This window comes from Pristis pectinata, chromosome 18 (genome assembly GCF_009764475.1).
Source record: "Pristis pectinata isolate sPriPec2 chromosome 18, sPriPec2.1.pri, whole genome shotgun sequence".
Classification (NCBI taxonomy): domain Eukaryota; kingdom Metazoa; phylum Chordata; class Chondrichthyes; order Rhinopristiformes; family Pristidae; genus Pristis; species Pristis pectinata.
This window is the reverse complement of record NC_067422.1, coordinates 44,605,937-44,626,550: the sequence shown is the minus strand read 5'-3', so window position 1 is coordinate 44,626,550 and position 20,614 is coordinate 44,605,937. Positions and strand designations below refer to the sequence as shown.

Below are 20,614 nucleotides of genomic sequence, written 5' to 3'. Positions count from 1 at the left end.
ATGCAACAGGGCTGTTTAGGTCTATGAATGGTGGTGAAGGAAGAACTTTGCGAAAACCTGCTGCACCTTCTGTAGTTGCAGTGGAAAGTGCCAGAGGTCAGGGAGAGGTGCGTGGGGTTGGCTGAGCGCAACCGACGTGGACACCCGACATCCCGCCGGTGTGACGTCGCTCTCCAGTCCGACCCTAAGCTCCCAACGTTTCTGTGGGTCTTCGCCCTGTATCCTCCGCCGCCGTTGTCACCACAGACCCCAAATTCTGAGCTCCTATATCAGCCGCGACACAACTCTTTCCCCTCCCCTTTTTACCTCTGCCCCCCATACTTCCATCACTCCCCGAACCCGTCTCACATTGAATTCCCTCGTCTCCCGCCTGTGTTCTCTCACCTTGCCACAGCTCCAAACCCTGCCGTGTCTCACCATACAGCCCACCATCCCCATTTCCACCCCACTGCCGGCCACCCGTGCCTGATGCTGGAGCGGTCAGTCCTCTGCAGCATCTCAGCGAGTTCCAGGCTCATAATGATGCTTTTCATCCGTCGCCTCTGCCTCCGTAACTGTTTCTTTGGCAACGAGTCCTCACGGCCCTCCCACACCCCGAACCCAATAATTATCCCTCCGATGCTGTAACTGTATCCAACAATCCCCTTAGGTCCTTCTGTCCCCGTCGATATTTCCATCTCCAATTTCCATGGCGATGGAACCCGCCTCGACTTGACCACTTCCCTCTCCCACTCCAACCTCACCTCTGAACGCGCAGGCCTCCATTCAATTTCCACCAATCTCGACCGAGTCATCAAACCCGCAGACAAGGTCGCTGCCGTTGTATTCCTCCGGAGAGTCCTGCACCTTCCAATACCCGACCGCTTATCTCGGAGCCCTCCTCATACCTGCTCCTGGACCAGAAATCCGCCAGCCAACACCAGTTTACTGTCTCCCGCACTGTCACAGACAAAAGCACATGGGGAGATCTCCCTCACAACATCGCGGAAGATCTTGCAGTTCGCCTCTTCTTTCCGCACAAGGATGCAACCACTTCCCCTCCAAGAACACTCTCATGAGCCTGGCTGAACTTCTTCTTACCCTGACCAACTGCACTTGACTCTTCTCACTTTCTAGAAACGAAGTGGTCAGTCGCATGGGGCCCAGCTGTTCCTGTCTTTTTGTCGGCTACGTGGAACAGTCCTTGTTCCAATCCTCCTCCGGTACCACTCCACAACTCTTTTATTGCATCATTTTCGTTCCGAACTACCACGAAGGAAACAAACGGTCCAGTGCCGTTTACTGTAAACGCACAGACTCCCACAGTTACCTTGACGACACCGCTTCCCACCCTGACCCTTGTAAGCACGTCATCCAATTCTCTCAGTTTCTCTCCGGATAAAATATTCCATTCCAGGACATCTGAAATGCCTCACCCCTTCACGCTATTGCAGTTGATGGAGCTTTCTCCGGCATTTCCTCAATTTCTCGAACTTCAAATGTCACGCCCCCTCCCTTCGCACAGAACAGAGATAAAGTTCTCTTGTTCGTCACTTTTCTCCATACCAGCTTCCGCGCACAGCCCTATATCCTTCGTCATTTCCTCCAGGTGCAACGGGATCCCAAAACCAGCCACATCTTCCCATTCGCCCCGCTTTCTGCATTTGGCAGACATCTCTCTCTCTTTCATTCCCTGATCCGCCAATCCATCTACACCCACCCTCATAATCCGTGACACTTTCTCCTGCTACCGCCGGAGCAGCAACGCTTGTTCCTGTACTTCCTTCCTCACAAAGATCTCAGGACCTTAACAGCCCTTCCACGTGAGGGAACGCTTCAAATGCAGCTCTTGGAACCTCAACTATTGCAGTCGGTGCTCCGGGTGTGACCTCTTCTACATCAGCGACAGCAAGCGTGGACCAGGCCATCTGTTCGCAGAGACCCTGTGCTCTGTCCGTAATGGCCATCCAGAGTTCCCAGTTGCACCTCAGCTCAATTCCCCTTCCCATTCCCACTATGACCTGTCCGTCCTCGTCTTTCTTCCCTGCCAAGGTTAGACCAACCGCAAATCTGGAGAAACTGGCCTCATATTGCGCGTGGTGTATTTGCAGCCTATTTGTATAAACTCTGAATTTTCCAATTGAAGTGCTCCTTACCCTGTCTCTTCCCCCCACTCTCCTTCCTCTCCACTTAGCTCCTCCCACCCTCTTTTATGCATATCCACTATATTCTCACGTCGGCCAGTTTTGTCCACCTCCCCCACTGGTTCCATCCACCAGTCATCCCTCCATGTCTTATCCATCCGCTGCTCATGAGTCCTATCCTATCTGGTTCCATATCTCCTTCCTTACTCATCACAGTCAGGCACTTCCACCCCTTGTTTCTCCACTTACCGCCCTCCATCTTTTCTCCCAGACTTCACCCTGCGCCCAACTGCTCGTTTTACTTCTTTCTTTCTTTCTTTTTCAATATTTCATTAATTCCAAATAGATAATATAAAGTACATGAAACAAAAGAAAAGACAAACTGTTACTAAATACATTGTATTGAATCACATTTGTAACCACAATACTTCATATTGATGAATAGAAATGATAACTGAATAGTATTAATAAATTGGAAAAATTTTATTATAGAAATATATAAGCCCACGACCAAAGCCGCAGCTGGTTGGTCAGAATAAAGCACAAAAAACCCTAAAGACATAATAGTACTAGCCAATATCTGTAGTTAAGCACCAAATCAATGGTTTTGAAGGTAGTTCTAAAAAGGTCCCCATAATATCTGAAAGTTCAGAATAGATCTAGAAATAGAACAACGGATCTTCTTTAAATTTAGATATTACATAACATCCCGTAACCATTGAGCATGAGTGGGGGGAGTTACCTCCTCCCATTTAAGAAACATAGCCCTCCTGGCTATAAGAGAAATAAAGGACATTATGTGTAAGTCGGAAGTCTCCAGAATTATATCTTTTTCTCCAACAATCCCAAAGAATGCAGTTAAAGGATTTGGCTTAAAACTTATTCCAAAAACCACAGAAAAGGTTTGAAATACCTCTATCCAATATTTTTCAGACTCGGACATGACCAAAACATATGAATTAAAGAAGTCTCTCCATTATTGCATTCATCACAATAAGGAGATATATCCGAATAAAAACGCGATAACGTCGTTGGACAGGTGAGCTCTATGGACCACTGTAAATTGAAGGAGGAAGTGACGCGCACATCATGATGAAATATTAACCACTTTAAAAATTTGATTCCAAGTTTCCTCAGAAATTGATATCTGTAGATCATGTTCCCAAGCATTTTTAATTTTGTCTTAAGGAACCTTTTTCGTTCCTGATAACCTGCCATAAATCTCAGATATTGAACTATCATAAAAAGTCTTCAAATTAAAAATTTCATCTGGTCAGTTCATATCAGGACTGACAGGTAATGTATGTAGTTGAGACCGGAGAAAATCTCTGATTTGCAAATATCGAAAAAGCTGAGTTTTTGGCAAATTATATTGAATTGACAATTGTTCAAACGTTGCGAAATTTCCTCCAACCAAGAGAAGCTGAAAACAAGTAAGACCCAATCTATCCCATTCTTCAAAAACTACGTTAGTCATGGAAGGTTTAAAAAACAGTTAGGAAAAATGGGACTAGACAAAGAAAATCTTAATCAAGCATAATATTTTCTAAATTGTAACCAAATCCTCAAAGAATGTTTAACTACCAAATTATCAGTTAATTTATTTATTGATAAAGGAAGTGAAGATCCAAGCAAAGATATAATAGAATTTTTCAACAGAATTAGCTTCCAAAGAAACCCATACTGGAAAGGCATCATGATTGATATAATGTAACCAAAACGTAATATTTCGTATATTGGATGCCCAGTAATAAAACCTAAAGTTGGGTAAGGGAACACCTCCATTATTTTCAGCTTTCGGAAAATGAACTTTATTTAATCTAGGATGTTTATTTTTCAATATGTAAGAAGATATCATTGGGTCAAGGGAATAATAAAAAAAATTACAATATAAACAGGCAAGGCCTGAAATAGATACATAAATTTGGGTAAAATATTCATTTTAATAGAATTAACTGTGGCCAATCAACGATATAGAGAGTGGTGACCAGTTTGATAAGACCCTTTTCACATAATTCAGTAAAGCAAGAACGTTCTTTTTATATAAAAGTTTATACTTTTTAGTAATTGTTACACCCAAACAGGTAAAATGATTTCTTACAATTTTAAATGGAAGGTTAATATCGAATGATATCAGCCTGTTCAAAGGGAAAAATTCGCTCTTGTGTAAATTCAGTTTATATCCTGAACATTGGCTAAAACGGGAAGTGGAGAAAGCCGAGAAAGTAACGAAGTCGCAACATTAGAAATTAAGAGATGTAAATCATCAGCATAGAGAGAAATTTTGTGGGTAATACCTCTCCTAAAGTTACCGTCAATATCTGTAGATTTTCTAAAAGCAATAGCTAAAGGTTCTTAGACCAGGTAAAATAGCAGAGGGCTCAAAGGGCATCACTGTCTGGTTCCGCGATGATGTTTAAAAGGTTCATAAAGTTGAACGTTAGTAAGAACGCGGGCAGAGGGAGATAAATAAAGTAATTTAATCCATCGAATAAAATCGGGCTCAAAATTAAATTTCTCTAAACTTTTAAATAGGTAACTCCATTCGACACGGTCAAAGGCCTTCTCGGCCTCCAGAGAAATCACACATTCCAATACCTCCATAGAAGGAGAATAAATAATATTCAGTAAACGACGGATATTAAAATGGGAATAACGTTTTTTGGTAAACCCAGTCTGATCATCGGATATAATTAATGGTAATTTATTTTCCAATCTCCGAGCCAAAACTTCAGATAAAATTTTAACATCGATATTCAGTGAAGGAATTCCTCTGCATGAAGAACATTCCATTGGGTTATTATTCTTCTCACGAATAAGAGAAATGGAAGCTTCATAAAAGGATTATGGTAACCTTCCCAATTTAAAAGAATCCGAAAGAAAACAACTTAAATAAGGTATAAGCAGTGAGGAGAAAGCCCGAAAGAATTCCCCCGGATATCCATCAGGACACGGAGTCTCTCCAGAGTGCATTGACTGTTTAACCTCTGAGATTTTTTTCATAAGTAATAGATTTATCCAGTTGTTGTAAGTTATGAACAGAGAGTGCAGGAATATTTAATTGGTGGAAAAATTGTTCATTGCGGTATCGTCTTTTGGTGAATCAGAACTAAAAAGTTTAGGATAAAATTATCTAAAAGTGATATTTATTTCTAAATGATCCGTTGTGCTTTCTCCATCCGCTTTGCCAATTTCTTTAATTTTCCGTCTAGCCATAGAGGTTTTTAATTAGTTAGCCAATAATTTACCTGTTTTATCTCCATAAATATAAAATTGACTTTTATCTTTTAAGAGTTAATTCTCAATTGAATATCTTAAAAGCAGATCCTATTCGGTTTTAATTTCAACTCGCCTTCTGTATAAAGTAGGATCTGGATCCAAGGCATATTTTTGTTCTGTAAGTTTCAATTGATTGGCGAAATCAATCCTCTCTGTGTTAGCTTTTTTAACGCTTGCAGAGTAAGAAATAATTTGCCCTCTATTAAAGGCTTTAAAAGCATCCTATATAATAAGACGATAAGTCTCTCCCAGCGTATTCTCTTGATAAATGAAAGTGATTTGTTTCTCCAAAAATTTTAAAAAGTCGTTACCAGATAGCAAAGTTAGATTAAAACGCCAGGATCTGTTTATTTGAAGGAGTCCGGGGAGGTTTAAAGATAAAAACACAGGAGAATGGTCTGAAAGAGCAATCGCTTTATATTCACAGGATCGGATCGATGGAATCATTTGACTATCAATCAAAAAAATCCTGGAATAGATGTGCTGAACATGAGTAAAAATGAATATTCCCTGTCTTCTGGATGTAAAAAAACGCCAAACATCTGTAACACCAGCTTTCATTAAAATGATTGAAGAAATAAAGCTGATTTATTAAGAGCTGCTGGTTTTCTAGATGACCTGTCTGACCTTCAGTCTAACCAACAATTAAAATCTCCTCCTAGAACCAGAGAGTACGGATTCAAATCTGGAGACAGTGCAGAAAATCGTTCAAAAACTCCTGGATCGTCCGTATTCGTAGCATAAGTATTGGCAAATACCATTAGTCTATTAAGTAGTTTCCCTGATACGATAACAAACCAACCATTAGTGTCCGTTATTACCTTATGTTGAACAAATGAAACAGTATTATCTATAAAATTGAAACCCCCTGGATTTAGCTCGGAAAGAGGAATGAAATTGCACTCCTCGCCTTCGACTGAAAAAGCGTCAAGTATCACAATTGCCTGTATGAGTTTCTTGTAAAAAATAATTGAAATATTGAGCTTTTTAATATGAACAAAAATCTTGTTTCGTTTCACAGGACGGTTTAATCCCTTAACGTTAAAACTCATTGTTAAACTGAACGTTAAAAATCTATCCATTTTAATATTACTTAAATGAGTGTAATAAGAAGGGTTAGAAACAAACCAGATTAGAATGTAGATTGAAATTAGACAATGAACTTTCCGATAAGGTAACTAAGCAACAGACTTGGCTAAAAGCTCAAAACAGCTTCCAAAGAAAGAACCCAACACCCTCCCACCACCCAAAGAGAAAAAGCCGACCAAAAGAAAGCCGGCATCTGTAACTAAAGACAGTGAAACCCATATAATCCTGCTGCCATTTTCTCAAGGTTGGTTAATTTCAACCCAGTCAAAACAGTAACTCAAACAAAAAACAGTTTCATACAAGTACTTTTGATAGTTTATTGGTAAAAGCCTCAAAAGAATATATGTAAAATAACGTGTCAAAAGAAAGATCAAAATTCAAAATACATAAACATTCAAAGTGTTAGTAAAGGGTTATCAAAAATGAAGAAATAGATGTTTATGAAGAAAATTACGGAGTCGTTCAATCATCAGATTCCAGAAAATCTTGAGCAACTCCAGGCGAGTTAAACCACTTATCAGAGCTATTTTTCAGAATAATTCTAAGCTCTGCAGGGTAACGGAGGGAAGTTCTATAACTTTACTTAAAATCTCCGACATGACCTTGTTGAATTTAACACGTTCATTCATAACATCGGGTGAAAAATTTTCAACAATTCTGATCTTGAAATCTTGGTAGTTAATCATTCCTCTTCAGTGGGATTCACGAATTAAAAGGTCTTTAATATGAAATTTGTGCAGAGAGATAATGACTAACCTGGATTTCCCTTCTGTAGGAAGTGTGTACACCGATGATCCATGTGCTCTTTCGATCTTAAAAACCGCTTTTAAAATAGTAAGAAATAATTAAGCCAAATTGTTTGTATAGAATTCCGCAGGTTGATTGCCTTCCAGTAGCTCCTTGAGACCCAGAATCAGAAGGTTTCTTTTGCTCCTGTTTTCTTAGTCAATAATCTTCTGCTTTGGTTTTTCGTTGGATTTAGATTTCTTGCTACAAAGCTTTTCCAAATCATCGATTTCCTCATCCAAAGCCGAGAGAGACGCTTCATGATGTTTAATCCATTCGTCATGTTCATGTAAATTTTCTGGATAGAGTCCATCTTAGAATTAATCTCTTGAAGTTGATTTGAAATTGTTCAAATTTCTCAGAAGAATCATCTATATGTTTTCGAAGCAATTGCAAAATATATTCCAGAGATGCAGGAGTGTCAGCTTCCTTGGTAATCTTAGTACCTTTGGCACTCCTTGTAGTCATGGTAATGTAAAATTGCAATCGGAGAGTTTCAAACTGGCTTGAAGAAGTAAGATAAATGGGAGCTCCGGCACGCAGCTGTTACTCCATTAACGACCAGCAGGCTTCTCCCTTGTTTCACTTCTTTGTCTATTTCCACCCCACACCTCCAGCCTTTGTGCCCAGACTCCACATCTTCCCCTCATCCAACATGCTCTATCTGCCTATCATTCCCCACTCTTAACTGCCCTCTCCCATACAACACATGACATCGCAGTGCTGGGAGAGTCCGGCGGTGGGACACCATCTTTCCTCAATGATCTGGACGCACCAGGCTTCAAAGAACGTCGGCCGTCAGCGACTGACAAGGAAGCAGGAGTGGAGTCGATACAGTTCCAGCTCTCCAGCGATGATGCAGACAGTATCTGGGAGCTCCCTGGGATCCGGTAGCAACTTTGAAGCCGATACCTACTTGAAGAGTCCAACATTTCACAAATACAGTCCCATTGCTTCATTGTCCTCAGTGGTGCTCAGTTTGAAGAAAACACAAGGGAACTGAAAAGGAAAATTCAGCAGCAGAAGATTAAACGTTATTTAGTGCGAAATAAGATAGACTCTGAAAGAACCATAGAACCATAGAAAACTACAGCACAGAAACAGGCCATTTGGCCCTCCTAGTCTGTGCCGAATCATTATTCTGCTAGTCCCATTTACTGGCCCCATCCCAAACCTCTCCAGACCTCTATCGTCCAGGTATCTATCCAATTTACTCTTGAAATTTAAGAGCGAGCCCGCATTTACCAAATCAGATGGCAGCCCATTCCACACTCCCACCACTCTTTGAGTGAAGAAGTTCCCTCCAATGCTCCCCTAAACCTTTCCCTTTTCACCCTAAAGCCATGTCCTCTCGTACTTATTTCTCCTAATCTCGGTGGAGAGAGCCTACTTGCATTAACTCTGTCTATACCCCTCATCATTTTGTAAACCTCTATCATATCTCCCCTCATTCTTCTCCGCTGCAAGGAATAAAGTCCTAACATGCTCAACCTTTCACTATAACTCAACTCCTGAAGACCCGGAAACAATCTAGTAAGTCTCCTCTGCATTCTTTCAATCTTACTGACATCCTTCCTGTTGTTCGACGACCAGAACTGCACACAATATTCTAAATTTGGTCTCACTAATGACTTATACGACCCCACCAAAACATTCCAACTCCTATACTCAATGCTTTGATTTATAAATGCCAGGATGCCAAAAGCCTTTCTTACAACCCTGTCTACCTGTGACTCTACTTTCAGGGAATTATGTATCTGAACTCACATATCCCTTTGTTCCTCCGCACTCCTCAGTGCCCTACCATTTACTGTGTATGTCTTCCCTTGATTTGTCCTTCCAAAATGCAACACCTCACACTTGTCTGCATTAAATTCCATCTGCCATTTTCTGGACCATTTTTCTATTTGGTCCATATCCTTCTGCAAGCTTTGAAAGCCTTCCTCGCTGTCCACTACACCTCCAGTCTTAGTGTCAGCCGCAAACTTACAAATCAATTTACCACATTATCTTCCAGATCATTGATATATACAACAAATAACAATGGCCCAAACACAGATCCCTAAGGCACACCACAAGTCACAGGCCTTCAATCTGAGAAACAATCATCCACAACCACTCTCTGTCTTCTCCAACTCAGCCAATTTCGAATCCAGTTTACAACCTTTCCATGGATACCCATTGACTGAACCTTCTGAACTAATCTCCCATGTGGGACCTTGTCAAAGGCCTTACTAAAGTCCATGTAAACAACATACACAACCTTACCCTCGTCTATACTCTTAGTGACCTCTTCAAATATATCCACAAGTTTCGTTAAACACGATCTACCACGCACAAAGCCATGATGACTATGCTTAATCAACCCTTGGCTGTCCAAATACTTATATGTCCTATCTCTCAGAACACCTTCCAATAATTTACCCACTACTGATGTCAGGCTCACTGGCCTGCAATTACCTGGTTTACTCTTCGAGCCTTTCTTAAATAATGGAACAACATGAGCTATCCTCCATTCTTCAGGCATCTCACCCGTGGCTAAGGACATTTTATATATATCTGCCAGGCCCCCTGCAATTTCTACACTAGTCTCCCTCAAGGTCCGAGGAAATATCCTTTCTCATTTCCACAAAATTGGCCTTTCTCCAATTAGAACCTCCAGTCCAGGACCAGACCTATCCTTATCCATAATTATCTTGAAACTAATTGCATTATGGTCGCTGGACCCAAAATGCTCACCTACACATACTTCTATTACCTGACCTGCCTGGTTCCCTAATTGGAGATCAAGTATTGCATTCTCTCTCGTTGGTACCTCTATATATTGATTTAGAAAACTTCCTGAACACAATTGACAAATTCCAAGCCATCCAACCCTTTCGCAGTGTGGGAGTCCCAGTCAATATGTGGAAAGTTAAAATCCCCTGCTATTACAACTTTCTGTTTCTTACATCGGTCTGCTATCTCCCTACAAATTTTTTCCTACAGTTCTCTCTGAATATTGGGCTGTCTATAATACAACTCTATTAGTGTGGACACACCTTTCCTGTTCCTCAGCTACACCCATATGGCCTCTGTAGACGAACCCTCTCGGCTGTCCTGTCTACGCACAGCAGTAATCTGTTCCCTGACCAGTAATACCACTCCTTCCCCTGTCATCCTACCCCCTCTATCACGTCAGAAACAACGGAAGCCAGGAACATTAAGCTGCCAGTCCTGCCCCTCCTGCAACCACGTCTCACTAGTAGCAATAACATCGTAATCCCACGTGTCAATCCACGCCCTCAACTCATCCGAATTACCTACAATACTCTTTGCATTGAAATAGATGCACCTGAGAACATTACTATCATGTACAAACCTTTGATTTCTGTCGATACCTGCAGATCTCGCACGTTCATTTTCCTCCTCACTTTCTTCTCTAACACTCTGGTTCCCCTCCCCCTGAAAATCTAGTTTAAACGTACCGGAGCAGCACTAGCAAATCTACCCGAAAGTATGTTAGTCCCCTTCCAGTTCAGGTGTAAACCATCCCTTCGAAACAGATCCCACCTTCCCTGGAACAAAGCCCAATTATCCAGAAACCTGAAGCCCTCCCTCCTGCAGCAACTTCTTAGCCACGTATTTTGCTGCATGATCCTCCTATTTCTAGCCTCACCAGCACGTGGCACTGGTAGCAATCCTGAGATTGCAAGCTTGGAGGTCCTGTCCTTTAACTTTGCATTTAATTCCCTAAACTCAATTTGCAGGACCTCCTCCTTCTTCCTATCCACGTTATTGGTCCCAACATGGACCACGACATCTGGCTGCTCTCCCTCCCTCCTGAGAATATCAAGAACTCGATCTGAGACATCACGGACTCTGGCACCAGGGAGGCAACAGACCATTCGGGATTCTCGATCTCTCCCACCGAATTACTTATCTGTCACCCTAACTATTGAATCCCCTATCACTACTGCTCTCCTCTTTACCCTCAATCCTATCTGAGATGAGGGTCCCGCCTCGGTGTCAGAGACTTGAACACTACAACTTGTCCTTTGTAGGTCGTCCCCACCAACAGTATCCAGAACGGTATACTTATTTTTGATGGGAACGGCCACAGGGGTGCACTGCTCCTTCCGTCTAATCTCTTTCCCTATCTAACAGTCACCCAGCTACCTGCCTCCTGACTTTTAGAGGTAACTATCTCCCTGAAACTCCTATCTATGTCTACCTCCCGAATGATCCGAAGTTCATCAAGCTCCAGCTCCAGTTCCTTAACACGGTTTGCCAGGAGCTGCAACTGGATGCACCTTTTACAGGTGTAGTCATCAGGGACAAGCATGCTGTCCCTGACTTCCCACATACTGCATTCAGAGCACACAACTGCCCGAGCTGCTGCCTTCATTACCCAATCCGACTTTAATTAACTTAAGGGAACTTACTGGCCTTACATATCAGGGTGCTAGCTCTTCCTCAGCCTCGCCGTAGCCTGTTAAGCCAAAGCCTCAAGGCTCTACTCCTACCCTGAGCCACTAACATACTGGCTGCTCCTCACTGGCCGCTCCTCTTAGTTACTCCTCCTGATATTTGTCCCTTTCAATTACCTCAAGTACTCACTCTCACTAATTAACCAATAAGCACAATTTTAAAATACTCAGCCTCTACCTGTTAGGGACCCGCTCCTCCAACTGCTCCCGGACTGATTCTGAAAAGGAAAAAGCCCGCGTAAAACACAACTTTGAAATACTCAGCCACTACCTGTTAGCAGCGAGAGGAAATCTAGTAGGACGAGAAGAAAGCTTTCGAATATCTCCGGAACACTTCTACTGAGTGCTCCAAGAATGAGGAATTGGAATCCGTACAAATATTTCTGATCCCCAGCTTGCATCGAGATAAGTTTGACTTCGCGAAACTACAGCAGGTGCTAAAGGTGGAATTCCCCACCTTGAAGAGGCGCGCCCGTTTGCAGGTTCTGGAGAACCACGTGTCGTCACTAATCGAGAAGAAGAAAAACGCCTTGTTGGCTGAAACTTAGAAGATTGCGGTCACGTTGGCATCAGCCAGAGCCGTGTCAATCCCAGGGGCTGCTTTTGTTTGTGACATTCCCTTGCTGTCTTTTTATAGTTCCTCTTACTGTACCTCCCTTGGATGAGATTCCGATACCGTCAAGACACTTATATCAATGGTTGGGAACGAGATCGAAGAACTGAAGGCAGAATGAAAGTCGATCTTTGCGCGAGTGTCGCTGGTACTGCTAAAGAGGGGCCGAGGATTTGCAGCGATGCATCCGCGAATTGCAGGCTCTGCAGGAACAACATTTCAGTGAGAGGGAAGTGAGTGAACACAACAAGGAACGATGTTTTGTTTCGACCCTTCGCTTTCCTAAGATGGTACAAGGATCTAATTTTGCTATGGGCACTGTATTCATTGAAACATGTGATGTCTGTTCAGCTTTGGCACACTGGATGTTCATAAAAGAACTGACGGTGGTTTGGGATCGTGGGGATGCGGCCCCGTGACGCTAAGATCGATGAGAAACTGCTCTCCATTTAAAATTAATTCACATTTCTTTATTTATGGACTATATACGTCATCACAGTCAACTTCTCTCACGGATTGAGGAGTTAGTGCCAACTCCGTCAAGAATTCACTGAAATGAGGAGACAATGTGCAGAAGTCATACCTCCTCATGTGTCGAAATTTCAGGATGATTTGCTTGAATTATTCCCAGAAACTCTGGGGCACGTCAGTGCAGGATGTGCAGTGTTTCACCGGCAGGGTAGGCAAAGTGTCTTGCTGGAGCTGGAAAACATCGACCAGCTCTCAGCGGTCTCCCCAGTTTGGTATTGGTATTGCTTTATTATTGTCACTTGTACCGAGGTAAAGTGAAAAACTTGTCTTGCGTACCGATCGTACAGGTCAGTTCATTACACGGTGCAGTGACACTGGGTTAGTACAGAGTGCACTAAAGTAGTACAGGTAAAAACAATAACAGTATAGAGTAAAGTGTCACAGCTACAGAGAAAGTGCAGTACAATAAGGTGCAAGGTCACAACAAGATAGATCGTGAGGTCATAGTTCATATCATCGTATAAGGAAACGTTCAATAGTCTTATCACAGTGGGGTAGAAGATGTCCTTAAGTCTGATGGTACGGCCCTCAGGCTCCCGCGTCTTCTTCCTGATGGAAAAGGAGAGAAGAGAGAATGAGCCGGGTGGGTGGGTCTTTGATTATGAATATTTTAAACAGAGGGCTCGTTCGGGATTTGAACCCGGGACCTCTCGTATGCTCGGTAATTCAAACCCAAAGCGAGAATCATACCCCTAGACCAACGAGCCGCTGGCGTTTCTCAGTTGTCCGCTGCCGACTGCTGACACCCTCGTAGTTTGCCAGATATTGGAGTCCAAGTTCAACGGGAAGTTCTGAAATCAGCGGTAATTCAAAGCTCGAGTCATTCATATAAATATCCACTCTCACCATATGATATACCTTTCCGCAAGGACGTTTATTTTAGCCATGATGAGTCTAACTCCAGCGTTACAGTGATGGCTCGTTGGTATTCTGGACTGTCCTCTGTTTATACAGGCGTTTTCTTGATAATTGTATTGCCAACTGCACTGCATTCCCTTCCCCGGAGGATCATAACAGAATATCCGGTATTTTGGAATAGTGGGAATGCGGCGACGTAATTCTGGAAGTTGATGGTGATGAAGTGTAACAACGTATGTGATGCACAGTGGCAGTTTGTCACATCTGGTTGAGGACTTGGTTTGTAACCTGCCGTTTAACCTGGTCGCAGTGGCCGGAAAGATGTTGTGTGTGGAGAAGTGTAGTTTTTGGCCGCCGTGGGAGAAATGACAATGTCCATAAAGCAGTGCATCTGTGTGTTCCCCTGGGAGGGATGGGGTGTGGAATGACAATGGTGGAAGGCACTGTGTCAGCGAACCCAAGAACGGGAAAGGAGAAGTTGCTGACGTGCTGTCAATTCAGGTTCCAGTAGGCGAGGTTGAGTGAATCTGAGTATCTAACTGTGGGTCCCACGGGGGGGAAGGTCGCAATGTCCAACATTGGAATTGGAAGTGGTTGATCATTACCACATCTTACACCTGCCTCAGCTGACTGTGCTCTTCAACCTGAGGGCTTCTCAATTCATCGAATGGACCCTACGGCGTCTTCAGGCAAAGTTAAAGGCGGAGGGGTTTGCTTCTTAATCAATGACGTGGTGGTCTAACGTGACGGTCCTGGCGAGCTCTTGATCACACAGCCTGGAATATCTAACGGTGAAGTGTCGACTATTCTATCTGCCAAAGGAGTTCACTTCAGCTGTCCTAATCGCAGTCTACATCCCACCACAGACGGACATGAAGGCTGCATTCAATAAGTTATACTCCGTGGCCAACAGCCTTGATACAGGATACCCTGAAGCCCTCTTCACCATCGCAGGGGACTTCAATCCGGACAACCTCAAGTGTGTGTTACCAAAATACTACCAGCACATCTCCTGCTCCGCCAGGGGCGCTAACACTGCGACACAACAATCAAAGATGACTTTCGAGCCACCTCTCGTCCTCACTTTGGGAAATCAGAGCACCAGGCTGTGCTCCTTCTCCCTGCATACAAACAGAAACTGAAACTGGAGGATCCAGTACAGAGAGTCGTGCAGTGGTGGTCTGAAGAAACAGCTGAGCTCCTACGCGACTGCTTTGACACAATGGACTGGTCCATGTTCAAAGACTCAGCTGACAGCCTCGATGAGTTTGAGACCACCATCACAAACGTTATCAGCAGCAGTGTTGAGGACTGTGTACCAAAGAGGATAATACGGGTGTTCCCAAACAGGAAACCATGGATGAACCGGGAGATCCACTCCTTACTGAAGTCGAGGACGGTTGCACACAAATCTGGTGATCCTGATCTACAAAGGAATAGAGATATGAACTTCGGAAAGCTATCAGGAATGCCAACAGGCAATACCGACTCAAAGTAGAGTCCCAGAAATGCCGTCAGTTATGGCAAGGCTTACATGGAATAACAGGCTACAAGACGAAGACGGGCTGCATAGTTAACAACAGCGCATCCCTTATTGATGAGCTTAACGTATTCTATGCGCGTTTTGAAGGGAAGGGAAATGGATTGTCACCACCCACCCTGACAGCCTCCAATGTAACTAAACCCGTGATCACCGTTGAAGACGTAAGATCAGTCTTTGTGAGAGTGAACAAGAGGCAAGCATCTGGACCAGAGGGTGTCCCTGGCTGTGTGCTCAGATCTTGTGCTGATCATCTGGCGGAAGTATTTGCGGACATATTTAACCTCTGCCTGCTTCAGTCTCAGGTTCCCACCTGTTTTAAGAAGACCAGTATTATCCTGGTACTGAATAAAGGCAAGCTAACATGTCTCAATGACTATCGGCCAATGTCTACGACATCCACAATGATGAAGTGCTTTGTGAGGCTGGTCATGGCACACATCAACTCCAGCCTACCAGACAATTTTGACCTACTGCAATTCCCCAATCGCCGAAACAGGACGACAGTGATCGTCATCTCCTTGGCCCTACACTCAGCTCTGGAGCATAAATACCATGAAGACACCTACGTTGGACGATTGTTTATTGACTACAGCTCTGCTTTCAATACTATAAATCCAAGCAAACGTCACCAAACTCCGGACCCAGGACTCAACACCTCCCTCTGTAACTGGATCCTTGACTTTCTAACCAACAGACCGCAATCAGTGAGGACAAGCAGCAATAACTCCGGGACGATTAATCTCAACACTGGTGTCCCACGAGGCTGAGTACGCAGCCCTCTTCTGTACTCCATATACAGTCATGACTGTGTGGCCAGATTCTGCTCTAACTCCATCTCCTAGTTTCCAGATGATACCACCGTTGTAGACCGTATCTCAAACGGAGATGTGTCGGAGTACAGGAAGGAGATAGAGAGCTTAGTGGAATGCTGTCACGACAATAACCTTTCCTTCAATGTCAGCAAAACGAAAGAGCTGGTAATTGACTTCAGGAAAGGGGGCGGTTTACATGCACCTGTCTACATCAACGGTGCTGACGTCGAGAGGGTTGAGGGCGTCACGTACCTGGGTGTGAACATCAGCAAAAGTGTGTCCTGGTTAAAGAACTTAGATGCCACGGCCAAGAAAGCTCACCAGCGCCTCTAGTTCCTCAGCAGGCTAAAAAAATTCGGTTTGCCCCTTTGAATCTCACCAACTTCTATCGGTGCACGATAGAAAACATCCTATCTGGGTGCATCATGGTTTGGTACGGCAATTGCTCTGCTCAGGACCGCAAGAAACTGCAGAGAGTTGTGGACACAGCCCAGCGAATCACAGACACCAGCATCCCATCCTTGGTCTTCACCTCTCTCTGTCCTGTTAAAGCAGCCAGCATGATCAAAGACCCCACCCACTCGGTTCATTCTCTCTTATCTCCTCTCCCATCGGGTAGAAGATAGTAGAGCCTGAGTACACATACCACCAGACTTAAGGACAGCGTCTACCCCACTGTGATTAAAGTATTGAACTGTTACTTTATACGACAAGATGGGCTCTGATCTAACGATCAAACTTGTTGTGACATTGCACCTTATTGCACTGCACTTTCTCTGCAGCTGTGACACTTTACTATTTACTGTTATTGTTTTTACCTGTACTACATCAATACACTATGTCTAACCCAATGTAACTGCACTGTGTAATGAATTGACCTGTATGATCGGTATGCCAGACAAGTTTTTTCACTGTACCTCAGTACAAGTGACAATAATAAACCAATACCAATACTATCTCTCTTCTGGTGAAAGTGCGAGAGTGGGCGATTGAAAACATGGATTTTAAATCCGGAATACGTGAATGAAGGGGTGATAACGAGCTTATTATGGAGTCTTGGCCACATGCAATACGTTATTTCTCGTCGTGTTGGGAACCTGGGCCCTAAGTACATCATCGTCATAACACGAGTGATGTAAATGAGGGAAACCGTGTGGTGCTTCAGCTGGCCCAGAGAGAAGGGAAGGTGAAGTCTGCCTCAAGTATTCCGCTCCACTTACAATTAGCTTCGACCCTGAAACAGCTCACTCCAGGCATCTCACCGAGCCAACATGACCGCAGTTTGTCTGTGAGCTGGAAGGGAAGAGGCACGCTTCTCCTCGTTCCGGGGCGAACTTATTCTACTTGTCGAGACACTTCAATCCGTGCATTCTGTGTGTATTAGTAAAATGCATCCCGCCTTCTCAATTCTTCGCAGGGCCCATGCCCCAGCATCATTGCTAATGAGGCTTTTTTTTTCTCGGTTCCTCAAAAGAATGGGCTGTGCGGCCGAATGGAGAAGGCGTCTGACTTCGGTGTTTGATGTGACGTCATCATAAGTTTGCAGGATCAAGTCCTGTCCCGATCGTTTTACGGACCTCAAGTGTGTACATCCATTCTGTCTCACTTCACATGTGCTGCCAGAATTTTAGGTTTGAAATACTCCTTTGAAGACTCAGTGTCACGTGTTTCGCAAAACCTGGAGCCAAGAACAAAACAAAAGTGTTACCGCCCAGGATTGAACTGGGGACCTTTCGCGTGTAAGGCGAACGTGATAACCACTACACCACAGAATCCACGGGAGGCATCCAACACTTCATCTACTTTGCCGCGCTGCTGAGCACTGACAGGGCTGTTGTATCCCCGTGAATTACAATCTCTTCTGCTCCAACAACAAACAGAAAGTCTGGCCCAACATTCCTCTCTTTCAGTCGGGGAATGTGGTCTGTGTTGTATAAATAATGCAAGAAACACAATATCTATGTCACTCTGGCTTCCAACAGTCTCCCCTGGATGACCCTCCACAATTCGCGGATAACTCAGCGGTGTCTCTGAGATTTCTCTCCACAGATTCGCGCGTCGCCAGTCTCCAATAAACTCTTCACTCCCCTCACCGTGACAACGAAGTTAATATAAACACGTTACTGAGACATGTGTAGGGTACATTTGTCGACGACATGGATAGCAGTAGAAGTGTCGACCCGTGAGTTAATGGGGCTTCTTTGGTAGTTGTCCAGTCATGGGGCATGGAGATAGACCACTCGGCCCACTGAGTGTTCAGTGACCATCACTGAGCTTTTATTGATCCCATTTTATTTTCCACATTCCAATCAATTTCTTCCACATTCAAACACTCACCTGCAAACCAGGTGCATAAGATGGTGGATAATTAAATGACCCGTAGCAAAAGGAACATTTTATTTCTGGCGACACATTTTGTAATGTGAGTCAGCTTCTAAAAGAGAAACAGAAAGTTGTGCATGTGCCACCAGCACCGTATCTGTCAGATCTAAACCCGCCATAAAATACTCACTGATTCAAAACGGAAACTTTTTACAAAACTCAGCATGTCAGCAGAATGGACGGAAACCTCGTGAAGAAAGCCAGTAAATTGATCACATGGGATACGTGGGAAGTGATTTATATTTCTATCCAGGAAGAGAATCTTCCCCACTGCAGGTTTCTGACTTTCAGTGTTGAAGGTAACTAAAGCTGTTCCCACTTGCAGGTCGTTTGTCGCTCAGTTGATCCACTGCTTCGGTGCGCTGACCTTGTGTTACATGGGCAGCGGCACGTTCCTGGAGACGTCGGAGTTGAACTCACGTTGGGGTCCTGAAAGCTGCGTTTTGATTTTGTCCTCACAGTGTTTGTGGCGCGGCGGCTGCGGAATTCAACTCACACTCACCATTGGTGGCACATCCCATTGCGCACAGTGTCGTTGGCCAACTAAAAAATTCTCAATACTTGTTGGGATTTTCGTAATATCTGAAAAGTCACGTACAGTACAAAATCGCCAAAGAGTATTGTGACGGAATTATGACCATGTTGGTTTCACTTTACGCTGACCAGATTAGTGCACCGCTTTAGAATTGTTTTTTTTTCTCATCCAGAAAGTCGATGGAAGCCGCCCACTGGCCTGCAGAGCATTGGCAGCAATTCATCTTTTCACATTTCCCTTTGAAGTCGGAATATTTGAAGGACGGCACAGCGAAGACGTTTGAGAAAGGAGAAAGTTACGGAATCATGAAGATATCAAGGGGAGAATTAAATGAGGAAATGTCTCCGTTCAATGCAGAGCTTCATGCAGCAAAGTGGGCAAACTTTAATACCATTTCTCTTCCATATTTTAAAGAGGGTTGAGTGTTGGTGGGCAGGGAGATTGCCATCACCAACAAGTCTCATTATGGATGAAAATCATCGATTAGTTTCAAGGAAGCGAGCACCATTCATGTGTTGGGAATATGGATGATGAAATGTGCCGAGATCAATCGCAAGATAGGAGGAATAACGTCTAACACATTGGTGGGGATCAACAGAACAAACTGCATCCAATTCAGTGTGAAAAGTTGTGCTGCTTTGGAAGCACAACAGGTTTATTGAAACGGTCAGAAGGATGGGGTATTTCAATTACAAGGTCAGGTTGGAGAAAGTCGGCTGTGACTGTCTGGACAACGAGCAGCTTCTCAAAAGGCGCAGGTGAAAATTCGATGTTTGGCAGTGGTTGGATTCGAACACACGTCCCCTCAGAGACTGGAGCCTAAATCCAGCGCCTTAGACCGCTCGGCCACACTACAACCGATCAGCCGAACTATGAACTCCAATTCATTGCGTTCGAGTCTGCACTTTCCACTTAATGCAAGGAAGCTCACTTCGAGAAACAAAATGAGTTCTGCTATATACTATTGGAGAAGGGACAGTGAAGAGAACGAGTCGGGAAAATATACAAAGAAGGGTACCCGCTCTCTGAGGTTGTACGTGTCATTTCTGATTTCAAGACGGGGTTTATTTCTCTCTAAATTCGGCTGTGCTTAAACACATGACTGATGCAAGCTATCACGATGCTTCGCAGTTGGTCTGCCACAGGGGAAACAAAGCAGGACATTCATCTATGGAATGAGCATCATCAACAGGGCCGGTGAACCGATGGTGACCAGGAAGTAGGTCGGTCAGCTATTTGTGAAGCGTGGTTTCAGGGAAGGGAGGACTGGCAGCTCAGCGTCTTTGTTAACTGTATACCAGTGAAGACGCGAACGTGGGAACGTAAAGTATTGTCTTAATGAGATAAACAAATAATTTTATCCATCAGACGAAACAAATTATTAAACCAACAAGAAGTGAGGCCACGCGGGTTGAACGTAAGATGAAAGCAGGGCTGCAGTGTTGGCAACAAACAAAAAAAAATATAACCGCAAACAGTTGAATTACAAGGAAGTGGACAGCCTTCTGACCTTCCAAAAGAGGAGCAAGCAATAGGCGGAACAACTGCCTGAACAATATCAGAAAATATGACATTGCCCATTTGGAATCTAAAT

At 43.8% G+C, this 20,614-nt stretch overlaps 1 non-coding gene across 1 annotated transcript; it reads right to left on the bottom strand.

The window, feature by feature from the left end:
* Positions 1–17,805: 17,805 nt before the first annotated feature.
* trnav-uac (transfer RNA valine (anticodon UAC)) lies at positions 17,806–17,878 on the bottom strand. Its single transcript has one exon. It is a non-coding gene; the product is annotated as a tRNA-Val (tRNA).
* Positions 17,879–20,614: the final 2,736 nt, after the last annotated feature.